Here is a 12,491-nt window from a genome sequence, read left to right as displayed (position 1 = left end):
CCCTCCATTAATACTTTCGGATTTGAAAAAACAGTGTATGCAACTTTCCTCCCTTGGTAACCGTGCACAAGCTTCCACGTGAGCGGAGTTATTCCTTTCCAAATCTGTCGCAGCCCCGGATAGATGCAATACTATCACGGGTTCCACAATGCACGACGAATGCCAAAAGCCCGGTTTTGCACCGCTCCCATTCAGTAATGACAGTCGTGCCGCAAATGGTCCGAGAATCTGGCGCGTTGTTTCCAGTTTTCTCGCCGAAACGACATATGGAATTTGCACATAATATATCAAAAATAAAATATTAATAAAATTGGGTTGCAACACGATGATTTCCCAGGAGGTCACCCATCCTAATACTTTCTCACCCAAAAACGCTTAACTTCGAGTTCTAATGGGATCCGGTGGATTAGTGCTGGTATGATCGTACCCGTTTGCTTCTTGCTCGCTTAAATCTTTATGCACTCACTATCTTGCTCCCCTCCATTAATACATTAAGACTTGAAAATACGGTGTATGCAACTTTACTCCCTTGGTAACCGTGCACAAGCTCCCACGTGAGCGGAGTTATTCCTTTCCTGATCTGCCGCAGCCCCGGATAGATGCAATACTATCGCGAGGCCCACAATGCACGATAAATGCCAAAAGCCCGGTTTTGCACCGTTCCCAATCAGTAATTGCGATCGTGCCACAAATGGTCTGAATATCCAGCGCGTTGTTTTCAGTTGTCTCGCCGAAATGACATATGGAATTTGCAAATAGTATATCAAAAATAAAATATTAATAAAATTGGGGTGCAACACGAGGACTTCCTAGGAGGTCACCCATCCTATACTACTCTCGCCCAAGCACACTTTTCTTTGGAGTTCTTATGGGATCCGGTGCATTAGTGCTGGTATGATCGCACCCGTCCGCTTCTTGCTCGCTTAAATCTTTATGCACTCACTATTTTGCTCCCCTCCATTAATTCTTTCAGACTTGAAAAAACGGTGTATGCAACTTTCCTCCCTTGGTAAACGTGCACAAACTCCCACTTGAGCGGAGTTATTCCTTTCCAGATCTGCCGTAGCCACGGATAGATGAAATACTATCACGGGGCCCACAATGCACGACGAATGCCAAAAACCCGGTTTTGCACTGTTCCCATTCAGTAATGACGATCGTACCGCAAATGGTCCGAGTATCCGGCGCGTTGTTTCCAGTTGTCTCGCCGAAACGACATATTGAATTTGCAAATAGTATATCAAAAATAAAATATTAACAAAATTGGGTTGCAACACAAGGATTTCCCAGGAGATCAGCCATCCTAATACTACTCTCGCCCAAGCACGCTTAACTTCGGAGTTCTGATGGGATCCGGTGGATTTGTTCTGGTATGATCGCACCCGTTTGCTTCTTGCTTGCTTAATTCTTTATGCACTCACTATCTTGCTCCCCCCCCATTAATTCTTTCAGACTTGAAAAAATGGTGTATGCAACTTTCTCCCTTGGTAACCGTGCACAAGCTTCCACGTGAGCGGAGTTATTCCTTTCCAGATCTGTCGCAGCCACGGATAGATGAAATACTATCACGGGGCCCACAATGCACGACGAATGCCAAAAACCCGGTTTTGCACTGTTCCCATTCAGTAATGACGATCGTACCGCAAATGGTCCGAGTATCCGGTGCGTTGTTTCCAGTTGTCTCGCCGAAACGACATATTGAATTTGCAAATAGTATATCAAAAATAAAATATTAACAAAATTGGGTTGCAACACAAGGATTTCCCAGGAGGTCACCCATCCTAATACTACTCTCGCCCAAGCTCAATTAACTTCGGAGTTCTGATGGGATCCGGTGCATTAGTGCTGGTATGATCGCAACCGTTTGCTATTTGCTCGCTTAAATCTTTATGCACTCACTATCTTGCTCCCCCCCAATAATTCTTTCAGACTTGAAAAAACGGTGTATGCAACTTTCCTTCCTTTGTAACCATGCACATTTTTCCACATGAGCGGAGTTTTTCCTTTTCAGATCTGTCGCAGCCCCGGATAGATGCAATACTATCACGGGGCCCACAATGCACGACGAATGCCAAAAGCCCGGTTTTGCACCGTTCCCATTCAGTAGTGACGATCGTGCCGCAAATGGTCCGAGTATCCGACGCGTTGTTTCCAGTTGTCTCGCGGAAATGACATATGGCATTTGCAAATAGTATATCAAAAATAAATTATTAATAAAATTGGGTTGCAACACAAGGATTTCCCAGGAGGTCAGCCATCCTAATACTACTCTCGCCCAAGCACTCTTAGATTCGGAGTTTTGATGGGATCCGGTGGATTAGTGCTGGTATGATCGCACCCGTTTGCTTCTTGCTCGCTTAAATCTTTATGCACTCACTATCTTGCTCCCCTCCATTAATTCTTTCAGACTTGAAAAAACGGTTTATCCAACTTTCCTCCCTTCGTAAATGTGCACTAGCTCCCAAGTGAGCGGCGTTATTCCTTTAAAGATCTGCCGCAACACCGGATAGATGCAATACTATCGCGGGGCCCACAATGCATAACGAATGCCAAAAGCCCGGTTTTGCACCGTTCCCATTCAGTAATGACGATCGTGCCAGAAATGGTCCGAGTATCCGACGCGTTGTTTCCAGTTGTCTCGCCGAATCGACATTTGGAATTTGCAAATAGTATATCAAAGATAAAATATTAATAAAATTGGGGTGCAACACGAGGACTTCCCAGGAGGTCACCAATCCTAATACTACTCTCTTCCATGCACGCTTAACTTCGGAGTTCTTATGGGATCCGGTGCATTAGTGCTGGTATGATCGCACCCGTCTGCTTCTTGCTCGCTTAAATCTTTATGCTCTCATTATCTTGTTCCCCTCCAATAATTCTTTCAGACTTGAAAAAATGGTGTATGCAACTTTCCTCCCTTGGTAACTGTGCACAAGCTTCCACGCGAGAGGAGTTATTCCTTTCCAGATCTGCCGCATCCCCGGATAGATGCAATACTATCGCGGGGACCACAATGCACGACGAATGCCAAAAGCCCGGTTTTGCACCGTTCCCATTCAGTAATGACGATCGTACCGCAAATGGTCCGAGTATCCGGACCGTTGTTTCCAGTTGTCTCGCCGAAACAACGTATGGAATTTGCAAATAGTATATCAAAAATAAAATATTAATAAAATTGGGTTGCAACACAAGGATTTCTTAGGAGGTCAGCCATCCTAATACTACTCTCGCCCAAGCATGCTTAACTTCGGAGTTCTGATGGGATCCGGTGAATTAGAGCTGGTATGATCGCACCCGTTTGCTTCTTGCTTGCATAAATCTTTATGCACTCATTATCTTGCTCCCCTCCATTAATACTTTCAGATTTGAAAAAATGGTGTATGCAACTTTCCTCCCTTGGTAACCGTGCACAAGCTTCCACGTGAGCGGAGTTATTCCTTTCCAAATCTGTCGCAGCCCCGGATAGATGCAATACTATCGCAGGGCCCACAATGCACGACGAATGCCAAAAGCCCGGTTTTGAACCGTTCCCATTCAGTAATGACAGTCGTGCCGCAAATGGTCCGAGAATCCGGCGCGTTGTTTCCAGTTTTCTCGCCGAAATGACATATGGAATTTGCAAATAATATATCAAAAATAAAATATTAATAAAATTGGGTTGCAACACGATGATTTCCCAGGAGGTCACCCATCCTAATACTACTCTCGCCCAAGCTCAATTAACTTCGGAGTTCTGATGGGATCCGGTGCATTAGTGCTGGTATGATCGCAACCGTTTGCTATTTGCTCGCTTAAATCTTTATGCACTCACTATCTTGCTCCCCCCCAATAATTCTTTTAGACTTGAAAAAACGGTGTATGCAACTTTCCTTCCTTCGTAACCGTGCACAATTTTCCACGTGAGCGGAGTTATTCCTTTCCAGATCTGTCGCAGCCCCGGATAGATGTAATAATATTGCGGGGCCCACAATGCACGATGAATGCCAAAAGCCCGGTTTTGCACCGTTCCCATTCAGTAGTGACGATAGTGCCGCAAATGGTCCGAGTATCCGACGCGTTGTTTCCAGTTGTCTCGCGGAAACGACATAAGGAATTTGCAAATAGTATATCAAAAATAATTTATTAATAAAATTGGGTTGCAACACAAGGATTTCCCAGGAGGTCAGCCATCCTAATACTACTCTCGCCCAACCACTCTTAGATTCGGAGTTCTGATGGGATCCGGTGGAGTAGTGCTGGTATGATCGCACCCGTTTGCTTCTTGCTCGCTTAAATCTTTATGCACTCACTATCTTGCTCCCCTCCATTAATTCTTTCAGACTTGAAAAAACGGTTTATCCAACTTTCCTCCCTTCGTAACCGTGCACTAACTCCCACGTGAGCGGCGTTATTCCTTTAAAGATCTGCCGCAACCCCGGATAGATGCAATACTATCGCGGGGCCCACAATGCATAACGAATGCCAAAAGCCCGGTTTTGCACCGTTCCCATTCAGTAATGACGATCGTGCCGGAAATGGTCCGAGTATCCGACGCGTTGTTTCCAGTTGTCTCGCCGAAACGACATTTGGAATTTGCAAATAGTATATCAAAGATAAAATATTAATAAAATTGGGGTGCAACACGAGGACTTCCCAGGAGGTCACCAATCCTAATACTACTCTCTTCCATGCACGCTTAACTTCGGAGTTCTTATGGGATCCGGTGCATTAGTGCTGGTATGATCGCACCCGTCTGCTTCTTGCTCGCTTAAATCTTTATGCTCTCATTATCTTGTTCCCCTCCAATAATTCTTTCAGACTTGAAAAAATGGTGTATGCAACTTTCCTCCCTTGGTAACTGTGCACAAGCTCCCACGCGAGAGAAGTTATTCCTTTCCAGATCTGCCGCATCCCCGGATAGATGCAATACTATCGCGGGGACCACAATGCACGACGAATGCCAAAAGCCCAGTTTTGCACCGTTCCCATTCAGTAATGACGATCGTACCGCAAATGGTCCGAGTATCCGGACCGTTGTTTCCAGTTGTCTCGCCGAAACGACATATGGAATTTGCAAATAGTATATCAAAAATAAAATATTAATAAAATTTGGTTGCAACACAAGGATTTCTTAGGAGGTCCGCCATCCTAATACTACTCTCGCCCAAGCATGCTTAACTTCGGAGTTCTGATGGGATCCGGTGAATTAGAGCTGGTATGATCGCACCCATTTGCTTCTTGCTTGCATAAATCTTTATGCACTCATTATCTTGCTCCCCTCCATTAATACTTTCAGATTTGAAAAAATGGTGTATGCAACTTTCCTCCCTTGGTAACCGTGCACAAACTTCCACGTGAGCGGATTTATTCCTTTCCAAATCTGTCGCAGCCCCGGATAGATGCAATACTATCGCGGGGCCCACAATGCACGACGAATGCCAAAAGCCCGGTTTTGCACCGTTCCCATTCAGTAATGACAGTCGTGCCGCAAATGGTCCGAGAATCCGGCGCGTTGTTTCCAGTTTTCTCGCCGAAACGACATATGGAATTTGCAAATAATAGATCAAAAATAAAATATTAATAAAATTGGGTTGCAACACGATGATTTCCCAGGAGGTCACCCATCCTAATACTACTCTCGCCCAAGCTCAATTAACTTCGGAGTTCTGATTGGATCCGGTGCATTAGTGCTGGTATGATCGCAACCATTTGCTATTTGCTCGCTTAAATCTTTATGCACTCACTATCTTGCTCCCCCCCAATAATTCTTTCAGACTTGAAAAAACGGTGTATGCAACTTTCCTTCCTTCGTAACCGTGCACAATTTTCCACGTGAGCGGAGTTATTCCTTTCCAGATCTGTCGCAGCCCCGGATAAATGTAATACTATTGCGGGGCCCACAATGCACGATGAATGCCAAAAGCCCGGTTTTGCACCGTTCCCATTCAGTAGTGACGATCGTGCCGCAAATGGTCCGAGTATCCGACGCGTTGTTTCCAGTTGTCTCGCAGAAACGACATAAGGAATTTGCAAATAGTATATCAAAAATAATTTATTAATAAAACTGGGTTGCAACACAAGGATTTCCTAGGAGGTCAGCCATCCTAATACTACTCTCGCCCAACCACTCTTAGATTCAGAGTTCTGATGGGATCCGGTGGATTAGTGCTGGTATGATCGCACCCGTTTGCTTCTTGCTCGCTTAAATCTTTATGCACTCACTATCTTGCTCCCCTCCATTAATTCTTTCAGACTTGAAAAAACGGTTTATCCAACTTTCCTCCCTTCGTAACCGTGCACTAGCTCCCACGTGAGCGGCGTTATTCCTTTAAAGATCTGCCGCAACCCCGGATAGATGCAATACTATCGCGGGGCCCACAATGCATAACGAATGCCAAAAGCCCGGTTTTGCACCGTTCCCATTCAGTAATGACGATCGTGCCGGAAATGGTCCGAGTATCCGACGCGTTGTTTCCAGTTGTCTCGCCGAAACGACATTTGGAATTTGCAAATAGTATATCAAAGATAAAATATTAATAAAATTGGGGTGCAACACGAGGACTTCCCAGGAGGTCACCAATCCTAATACTACTCTCTTCCATGCACGCATAACTTCGGAGTTCTTATGGGATCCGGTGCATTAGTGCTGGTATGATCGCACCCGTCTGCTTCTTGCTCGCTTAAATCTTTATGCTCTCATTATCTTGTTCCCCTCCAATAATTCTTTCAGACTTGAAAAAATGGTGTATGCAACTTTCCTCCCTTGGTAACTGTGCACAAGCTCCCACGCGAGAGGAGTTATTCCTTTCCAGATCTGCCGCATCCCCGGATAGATGCAATACTATCGCGGGGACCACAATGCACGACGAATGCCAAAAGCCCAGTTTTGCACCGTTCCCATTCAGTAATGACGATCGTACCGCAAATGGTCCGAGTATCCGGACCGTTGTTTCTAGTTGTCTCGCCGAAACAACATATGGAATTTGCATATAGTATATCAAAAATAAAATATTAGTAAAATTGGGTTGCAACACAAGGATTTCTTAGGAGGTCCGCCATCCTAATACTACTCTCGCCCTAGCATGCTTAACTTCGGAGTTCTGATGGGATCCGGTGAATTAGAGCTGGTATGATCGCACCCGTTTGCTTCTTGCTTGCATAAATCTTTATGCACTCATTATCTTGCTCCCCTCCATTAATACTTTCAGATTTGAAAAAATGGTGTATGCAACTTTCCTCCCTTGGTAACCGTGCACATGCTTCCACGTGAGCGGAGTTATTCCTTTCCAAATCTGTCGCAGCCCCGGATAGATGCAATACTATCACGGGGCCCACAATGCACGACGAATGCCAAAAGCCCAGTTTTGCACCGTTCCCATTCAGTAATGACAGTCGTGCCGCAAATGGTTCGAGAATCCGGCGCGTTGTTTCCAGTTTTCTCGCCGAAACGACATATGGAATTTGCAAATAATAGATCAAAAATAAAATATTAATAAAATTGGGTTGCAACACGATGATTTCCCAGGAGGTCAACCATCCTAATACTACTCTCGCCCAAGCTCAGTTAACTTCGGAGTTCTGATGGGATCCGGTGCATTAGTGCTGGTATGATCGCAACCGTTTGCTATTTGCTCGCTTAAATCTTTATGCACTCACTATCTTGCTCCCCCCCAATAATTCTTTCAGACTTGAAAAAACGGTGTATGCAACTTTCCTTCCTTCGTAACCGTGCACAATTTTCCACGTGAGCGGAGTTATTCCTTTCCAGATCTGACGCAGCCCCGGATAAATGTAATACTATTGCGGGGCCCACAATGCACGATGAATGCCAAAAGCCCGGTTTTGCACCGTTCCCATTCAGTAGTGACGATCGTGCCGCAAATGGTCCGTGTATCCGACGCGTTGTTTCCAGTTGTCTCGCGGAAACGACATAAGGAATTTGCAAATAGTATATCAAAAATAATTTATTAATAAAATTGGGTTGCAACACAAGGATTTCCCAGGAGGTCAGCCATCCTAATACTACTCTCGCCCAACCACTCTTAGATTCGGAGTTCTGATGGGATCCGGTGGATTAGTGCTGGTATGATCGCACCCGTTTGCTTCTTGCTCGCTTAAATCTTTATGCACTCACTATCTTGCTCCCCTCCATTAATTCTTTCAGACTTGAAAAAACGGTTTATCCAACTTTCCTCCCTTCGTAACCGTGCACTAGCTCCCACGTGAGCGGCTTTATTCCTTTAAAGATCTGCCGCAACCCCGGATAGATGCAATACTATCGCGGGGCCCACAATGCACAACGAATGCCAAAAGCCCGGTTTTGCACCGTTCCCATTAAGAAATGACGATCGTGCCGGAAATGGTCCGAGTATCCGAAGCGTTGTTTCCAGTTGTCTCGTCGAAACGACATATGGATTTGCAAATAGTATATCAAAAATAAAATATTAATAAAATTGGGTTGCAACACAAGGATTTCTTAGGAGGTCAGCCATCCTAATACTACTCTCGCCCAAGCATGCTTAACTTCGGAGTTCTGATGGGATCCGGTGAATTAGAGCTGGTATGATCGCACCCGTTTGCTATTTGCTCGCTTAAATCTTTATGCACTCGCTATCTTGCTCCCCCCCAATAATTCTTTCAGACTTGAAAAAACGGTGTATGCAACTTTCCTTCCTTCGTAACCGTGCACAATTTTCCACGTGAGCGGAGTTATTCCTTTCCAGATCTGTCGCAGCCCCGGATAGATGCAATACTATCGCGGGGCCCACAATGCACGACGAATGCCAAAAGCCCGGTTTTGCACCGTTCCCATTCAGTAGTGACGATCGTGCCGCAAATGGTCCGAGAAACCGGCGCGTTGTTTCCAGTTGTCTCGCGGAAACGACATATGGAATTTGCAAATAGTATATCAAAAATAAATTATTAATAAAATTGGGTTGCAACACAAGGATTTCCCAGGAGGTCAGCCATCCTAATACTACTCTCGCCCAACCACTCTTAGATTCGTAGTTCTGATGGGATCCGGTGGATTAGTGCTGGTATTATCGCACCCGTTTGCTTCTTGCTCGCTTAAATCTTTATGCACTCACTATCTTTCTCCCCTCCACTAATTCTTTCAGACTTGAAAAAACGGTTTATCCAACTTTCCTCCCTTCGTAACCGTGCACTAGCTCCCACGTGAGCGGCGTTATTCTTTTAAAGATCTGCCGCAACCCCGGATAGATGCAATACTATCGCGGGGCCCACAATGCACAACGAATGCCAAAAGCCCGGTTTTGCACCGTTCCCATTCAGTAATGACGATCGTGCCGGAAATGGTCCGAGTATCCGACACGTTGTTTCCAGTTGTCTCGCCGAAACGACATTTGGAATTTGCAAATAGTATATCAAAGATAAAATATTAATAAAATTGGGGTGCAACACGAGGACTTCCCAGGAGGTTACCAATCCTAATACTACTCTCGCCCATGCACGCTTAACTTCGGAGTTCTCATGGGATCCGGTGCATTAGTGCTAGTATGATCGCACCTGTCTGCTTCTTGCTCGCTTAAATCATTATGCTCTCATTATCTTGTTCCCCTCCAATAATTCTTTCAGACTTGAAAAAATGGTGTATGCAACTTTCCTCCCTTGGTAACTGTGCACAAGCTCCCACGTGAGAGGAGTTATTCCTTTCCAGATCTGCCGCATCCCCGGATAGATGCAATACTATCGCGGGGACCACAATGCACGACGAATGCCAAAAGCCCGGTTTTGCACCGTTCCCATTCAGTAATGACAGTCGTGCCGCATATGGTCCGAGAATCCGGCGCGTTGTTTCCAGTTTTCTCGCCGAAACGACATATGGAATTTGCAAATAATATATCAAAAATAAAATATTAATAAAATTTGGTTGCAACACGATGATTTCCTAGGAGGTCACCCATCCTAATACTACTCTCGCCCAAGCTCAATTAACTACGGAGTTCTGATGGGATCCCGTGCATTAGTGCTGGTATGATTGCAACCGTTTGCTATTTGCTCGCTTAAATCTTTATGCACTCACTATCTTGCTCCCCCCCAATAATTCTTTCAGACTTGAAAAAATGGTGTATGCAACTTTCCTTCCTTCGTAACCGTGCACAATTTTCCACGTGAGCGGAGTTATTCCTTTCCAGATCTGTCGCAGCCCCGGATAGATGTAATACTATTGCGGGGCCCACAATGCACGATGAATGCCAAAAGCCCGGTTTTGCACCGTTCCCATTCAGTAGTGACGATAGTGCCGCAAATGGTCCGAGTATCCGACGCGTTGTTTCTAGTTGTCTCGCGGAAACGACATAAGGAATTTGCAAATAGTATATCAAAAATAATTTATTAATAAAATTGGGTTGCAACACAAGGATTTCCCAGGAGGTCAGCCATCCTAATACTACTCTCGCCCAACCACTCTTAGATTCGGAGTTCTGATGGGATCCGGTGGATTAGTGCTGGTATGATCGCACCCGTTTGCTTCTTGCTCGCTTAAATCTTTATGCACTCACTATCTTGCTCCCCTCCATTAATTCTTTCAGACTTGAAAAAACGGTTTATCCAACTTTCCTCCCTTCGTAACCGTGCACTAGCTCCCACGTGAGCGGCGTTATTCCTTTAAAGATCTGCCGCAACCCCGAATAGATGCAATACTATCGCGGGGCCCACAATGCACAACGAATGCCAAAAGCCCGGTTTTGCACCGTTCCCATTCAGTAATGACGATCGTGCCGGAAATGGTCCGAGTATCCGACGCGTTGTTTCCAGTTGTCTAGTCGAAACGACATATGGATTTGCAAATAGTATATCAAAAATAAAATATTAATAAAATTGGGTTGCAACACAAGGATTTCTGAGGAGGTCAGCCATCCTAATACTACTCTCGCCCAAGCATGCTTAACTTCGGAGTTCTGATGGGATCCGGTGAATTAGAGCTGGTATGATCGCACCCGTTTGCTTCTTGCTTGCTTAAAGCTTTATGCACTCATTATCTTGCTCCCCTCTATTAATACTTTTGGATTTGAAAAAATGGTGTATGCAACTTTCCTCCCTTGGTAACCGTGCACAAGCTTCCACGTGAGCGGAGTTATTCCTTTCCAAATCTGTCGCAGCCCCGGATAGATGCAATACTATCGCGGGGCCTACAATGCACGACGAATGCCAAAAGCCCGGTTTTGCACCGTTCCCATTCAGTAATGACAGTCGTGCCGCAAATGGTCCGAGAATCCGGCGCGTTGTTTCCAGTTTTCTCGCTGAAACGACATATGGAATTTGCAAATAATATATCAAAAATAAAATATTAATAAAATTGGGTTGCAACACGATGATTTCCCAGGAGGTCACCCATCCTAGGACTACTCTCGCCCAAGCTCAATTAACTACGGAGTTCTGATGGGATCCGGTGCATTAGTGCTGGTATGATCGCAACCGTTTGCTATTTGCTCGCTTAAATCTTTTTGCACTCACTATCTTGCTCCCCCCCAATAATTCTTTCAGACTTGAAAAAACGGTGTATGCAACTTTCCTTCCTTCGTAACCGTGCACAATTTTCCACGTGAGCGGAGTTATTCCTTTCCAGATCTGTCGCAGCCCCGGATAGATGTAATACTATTGCGGGGCCCACAATGCACGATGAATGCCAAAAGCCCGGTTTTGCACCGTTCCCATTCAGTAGTGACGATAGTGCCGCAAATGGTCCGAGTATCCGACGCGTTGTTTCCAGTTGTCTCGCGGAAACGACATAAGGAATTTGCAAATAGTATATCAAAAATAATTTATTAATAAAATTGGGTTGCAACACAAGGATTTCCCAGGAGGTCAGCCATCCTAATACTACTCTCGCCAAACCACTCTTAGATTCGGAGTTCTGATGGGATCCGGTGGAGTAGTGCTGGTATGATCGCACCCGTTTGCTTCTTGCTCGCTTAAATCTTTATGCACTCACTATCTTGCTCCCCTCCATTAATTCTTTCAGACTTGAAAAAACGGTTTATCCAACTTTCCTCCCTTCGTAACCGTGCACAACCTTCCACGTGAGCGGCGTTATTCCTTTAAAGATCTGCCGCAACCCCGGATAGATGCAATACTATCGCGGGGCCCACAATGCATAACGAATGCCAAAAGCCCGGTTTTGCACCGTTCCCATTCAGTAATGACGATCGTGCCGGAAATGGTCCGAGTATCCGACGCGTTGTTTCCAGTTGTCTCGCCGAAACGACATTTGGAATTTGCTAATAGTATATCAAAGATAAAATATTAATAAAATTGGGGTGCAACACGAGGACTTCCCAGGAGGTCACCAATCCTAATACTACTCTCTTCCATGCACGCTTAACTTCGGAGTTCTTATGGGATCCGGTGCATTAGTGCTGGTATGATCGCACCCGTCTGCTTCTTGCTCGCTTAAATCTTTATGCTCTCATTATCTTGTTCCCCTCCAATAATTCTTTCAGACTTGAAAAAATGGTGTATGCAACTTTCCTCCCTTGGTAACTGTGCAC

General features: G+C 45.1%; 4 non-coding genes and 21 pseudogenes across 4 annotated transcripts; all 25 read right to left on the bottom strand.

Moving 5' to 3' along the window:
* Positions 1-788: 788 nt before the first annotated feature.
* On the bottom strand, positions 789-906 carry LOC148856316 (5S ribosomal RNA; annotated as a pseudogene).
* Positions 907-1,265: 359 nt separating this feature from the next.
* On the bottom strand, positions 1,266-1,384 carry LOC148856315 (5S ribosomal RNA; annotated as a pseudogene).
* A 359-nt stretch (positions 1,385-1,743) lies between these two features.
* Positions 1,744-1,862, bottom strand: LOC148856314 (5S ribosomal RNA). The gene has a single exon (XR_016097720.1). It is a non-coding gene; the product is annotated as a 5S ribosomal RNA (ribosomal RNA).
* A 359-nt stretch (positions 1,863-2,221) lies between these two features.
* On the bottom strand, positions 2,222-2,340 carry LOC148856313 (5S ribosomal RNA; annotated as a pseudogene).
* Positions 2,341-2,699: 359 nt separating this feature from the next.
* On the bottom strand, positions 2,700-2,818 carry LOC148856312 (5S ribosomal RNA; annotated as a pseudogene).
* Positions 2,819-3,177: 359 nt separating this feature from the next.
* On the bottom strand, positions 3,178-3,296 carry LOC148856311 (5S ribosomal RNA; annotated as a pseudogene).
* A 359-nt stretch (positions 3,297-3,655) lies between these two features.
* Positions 3,656-3,774, bottom strand: LOC148856310 (5S ribosomal RNA). The gene has a single exon (XR_016097699.1). It is a non-coding gene; the product is annotated as a 5S ribosomal RNA (ribosomal RNA).
* Positions 3,775-4,133: 359 nt separating this feature from the next.
* LOC148856309 (5S ribosomal RNA) lies at positions 4,134-4,252 on the bottom strand (annotated as a pseudogene).
* A 359-nt stretch (positions 4,253-4,611) lies between these two features.
* Positions 4,612-4,730, bottom strand: LOC148856308 (5S ribosomal RNA; annotated as a pseudogene).
* A 359-nt stretch (positions 4,731-5,089) lies between these two features.
* Positions 5,090-5,208, bottom strand: LOC148856307 (5S ribosomal RNA; annotated as a pseudogene).
* Positions 5,209-5,567: 359 nt separating this feature from the next.
* Positions 5,568-5,686, bottom strand: LOC148856306 (5S ribosomal RNA; annotated as a pseudogene).
* A 359-nt stretch (positions 5,687-6,045) lies between these two features.
* On the bottom strand, positions 6,046-6,164 carry LOC148856305 (5S ribosomal RNA; annotated as a pseudogene).
* A 359-nt stretch (positions 6,165-6,523) lies between these two features.
* On the bottom strand, positions 6,524-6,642 carry LOC148856304 (5S ribosomal RNA; annotated as a pseudogene).
* A 359-nt stretch (positions 6,643-7,001) lies between these two features.
* LOC148856303 (5S ribosomal RNA) lies at positions 7,002-7,120 on the bottom strand (annotated as a pseudogene).
* A 359-nt stretch (positions 7,121-7,479) lies between these two features.
* Positions 7,480-7,598, bottom strand: LOC148856302 (5S ribosomal RNA). Its single transcript, XR_016098142.1, has one exon. It is a non-coding gene; the product is annotated as a 5S ribosomal RNA (ribosomal RNA).
* Positions 7,599-7,957: 359 nt separating this feature from the next.
* Positions 7,958-8,076, bottom strand: LOC148856301 (5S ribosomal RNA; annotated as a pseudogene).
* Positions 8,077-8,434: 358 nt separating this feature from the next.
* Positions 8,435-8,553, bottom strand: LOC148856300 (5S ribosomal RNA; annotated as a pseudogene).
* A 359-nt stretch (positions 8,554-8,912) lies between these two features.
* On the bottom strand, positions 8,913-9,031 carry LOC148856299 (5S ribosomal RNA; annotated as a pseudogene).
* A 359-nt stretch (positions 9,032-9,390) lies between these two features.
* On the bottom strand, positions 9,391-9,509 carry LOC148856298 (5S ribosomal RNA; annotated as a pseudogene).
* Positions 9,510-9,868: 359 nt separating this feature from the next.
* LOC148856297 (5S ribosomal RNA) lies at positions 9,869-9,987 on the bottom strand (annotated as a pseudogene).
* Positions 9,988-10,346: 359 nt separating this feature from the next.
* Positions 10,347-10,465, bottom strand: LOC148856296 (5S ribosomal RNA; annotated as a pseudogene).
* Positions 10,466-10,823: 358 nt separating this feature from the next.
* On the bottom strand, positions 10,824-10,942 carry LOC148856295 (5S ribosomal RNA; annotated as a pseudogene).
* A 359-nt stretch (positions 10,943-11,301) lies between these two features.
* Positions 11,302-11,420, bottom strand: LOC148856294 (5S ribosomal RNA). The gene has a single exon (XR_016098179.1). It is a non-coding gene; the product is annotated as a 5S ribosomal RNA (ribosomal RNA).
* A 359-nt stretch (positions 11,421-11,779) lies between these two features.
* On the bottom strand, positions 11,780-11,898 carry LOC148856293 (5S ribosomal RNA; annotated as a pseudogene).
* A 359-nt stretch (positions 11,899-12,257) lies between these two features.
* LOC148856292 (5S ribosomal RNA) lies at positions 12,258-12,376 on the bottom strand (annotated as a pseudogene).
* Between the last annotated feature and the right edge of the window lie 115 nt (positions 12,377-12,491).

Source organism: Nelumbo lutea, chromosome 4 (assembly GCF_056320005.1).
Source record: "Nelumbo lutea isolate HS-2025 chromosome 4, American lotus-T2T, whole genome shotgun sequence".
Taxonomy (NCBI): Eukaryota; Viridiplantae; Streptophyta; class Magnoliopsida; order Proteales; family Nelumbonaceae; genus Nelumbo; species Nelumbo lutea.
The sequence above is the reverse complement of the archived record's forward strand: the minus strand, read 5'-3'. Positions and strand labels throughout refer to the sequence as shown.